Raw genomic sequence first — 2,154 nt, 5'->3', positions numbered from 1 at the left:
AATTAGCATACTTACAGAGTAATATAAATAAATAGAGCTGTGGCTATTATACAAGGTCCTGGACCTGTCTTCTTCTGCCTTTGCCTGGAAACCATTCCACCCTGCCCCTGAAAGTCATTGGATACCATTGTTGTCATATTTTTTTAATGTTCCATTAACTCCTAGATGTCCTTTTATTTTTTTTTTTAAATTCCCCAAACTGGCCTCTCAACTGGTGGCTCTTTAACTCATATAGCATTTCTGTGAGATGGCGTCAATACTAGTTACATCCTTCTTTTCCTTTTTAAAATTTCTTTGCATGTTTGTTTTTTTTTTGTGGTGATTGGGATGAACCCCCAATATTATTAGGTTGTCTCTCAATAGAAAAATTATCTCACCTGTGCAAAGCGTGGGTTTGATCCCTGGCATCACAGGATAGGTAAGTAGGTAGGCAGATGATAGATAGATAGATAGATAGATAGATAGATAGATAGATAGATAGATAGATAGATAGATAGACAGACAAATAGGTGATAGATCTTCTATTATAATTGCTACACTATTTTCTTTCTGCCTTTGCTTTTCAATTCCTAAGTTAGAAATCTCATCAAATTAATTAGTGCCTTGAGTTGTTACTAGAATTGTTCTCCTAACCTTCCTTGGTCTTTCCTTTTACTTTTCTGTCTAAAAAGTGCCCATTGTCAGTTTCTCCACCAAAAGTTCTTTTTAAATCAGGGATGGTCTCAATGCCTGCAAAGAGAGCTACTTTGGCAGCCCTCTCACTCTGTGTTTTCAAGTCTTGGTGATCTGAGCCTCCAGTCGCTTCTAGGACTGTCACTGCTGAAAACTGCCGTGTTGTATAACATCACCCCACGTGTCTGCCTCTTTACCAAATACTTCCGGCCCACACTGTTCTTCTTTCAGTCCTACCAGAACCAAATGAGACACACTTCTGTCACTACTATTTTACTGTTCTTTATCCTCCTTTTCTTTCCTTGTGCAGCATAAGTCTGAAGTTAACAGTTTTATTTACAGGGCAGGCGAGATAGCTCAGCGGACTAGCACAGGGGCTGGGGTTTGATCCCCAGTATGTGGCCCCATCCCAAGGTGAGCTGAGCTGGTCACTGAGTCCACATGCTGTGGAACATGCATATAATCCCAGCGCTGGAGAGACTGCATACCGGAGGATCACTACGAGTCCAAAGCTGCAGAGTGAAACCCTATACCAAATACATTTTTTTAAAAATTGTATTTACACTGTGCCATCTTGGCATCAGGTCCCTTGCCTGTGTCATTTGTCATCACTTGACAAAGCAAGGCTTTAATTAAACCCAGCTCTCAACCTTCTAGCACCCATGCCGAGTGAAAGGTGCACACAGCTTACTGATTATTCTACCCTCTGTTCATGGACCTCAGGGGTCCTTACGGCTGTCTGCATGTCACACCTTACATTTATTCTCTTGTCCACCACTGTAACGGATGGCTATTTATTCAGAATTTTATTTTTTAATTTTTTAAAGACAGTATGAAATAGTACTAAAGTAGAAAAATTACTATTTCGTCACTTAATCTCTCCCTCACACCTCCAGTGCCTGCTTCCCAGCCCCAAGCAAAGCTGTCCATCCTTTTCTCCCTCACTGAGAAATCTGAGGCATGGAGAAGGCCATTCTGTGAATGTCCTGCCGTCACATCTCACCAGCCACCAGTGTCTCCACCTTGTAAATCTGCTCCCTTCTTGACATCATAGAAGAGGCATGTGTCCACCTGTCTAAAACTAACTTCTCTACCTGGGCTTTGGGTCTTCCTTCTTTCTAACGGTGCAGCAGAACTCAGTTGTAACAGTGCATCAGTTGTAGTGCATCAGCAGCAGACTCCCCGGACTCAGCACACCACTGTCAGAGCTATGTTGTTTTTTGTTTTGTTTTGTATTTAGTACAAGGTCTACAGGGTCTCACTACACAGGTCAAACTCCTAGTAAACCTCTTGTTTTCAGCCTCCCAAGTGCTGGGTTTACAGGTGTGCACCACCATACCATACCCAGTCTCCATTGCCATCTCAGCATGCCTCAAGGGCAGGGCTGGCATGGCTTATGGTGCCAGGGATCGAACCCCAGCCCCTGTGCCTGTCTAAGAAAGTGCTTTAGTTCACTGAGCTATTTGGCCAGCGGACAGATCT

At 42.9% G+C, this 2,154-nt stretch overlaps 1 protein-coding gene across 1 annotated transcript in view; it reads left to right on the top strand.

The window, feature by feature from the left end:
• The window catches only part of Ano5 (anoctamin 5), a 95,930-nt gene that overhangs the window by 27,159 nt on the left and 66,617 nt on the right, over positions 1–2,154 (top strand). The window lies entirely within an intron of this gene.

This window comes from Octodon degus, unplaced genomic scaffold (assembly GCF_000260255.1).
Source record: "Octodon degus isolate 3935 unplaced genomic scaffold, OctDeg1.0 scaffold00159, whole genome shotgun sequence".
NCBI lineage: Eukaryota > Metazoa > Chordata > Mammalia > Rodentia > Octodontidae > Octodon > Octodon degus.
The sequence above is the reverse complement of the archived record's forward strand: the minus strand, read 5'-3'. Positions and strand labels throughout refer to the sequence as shown.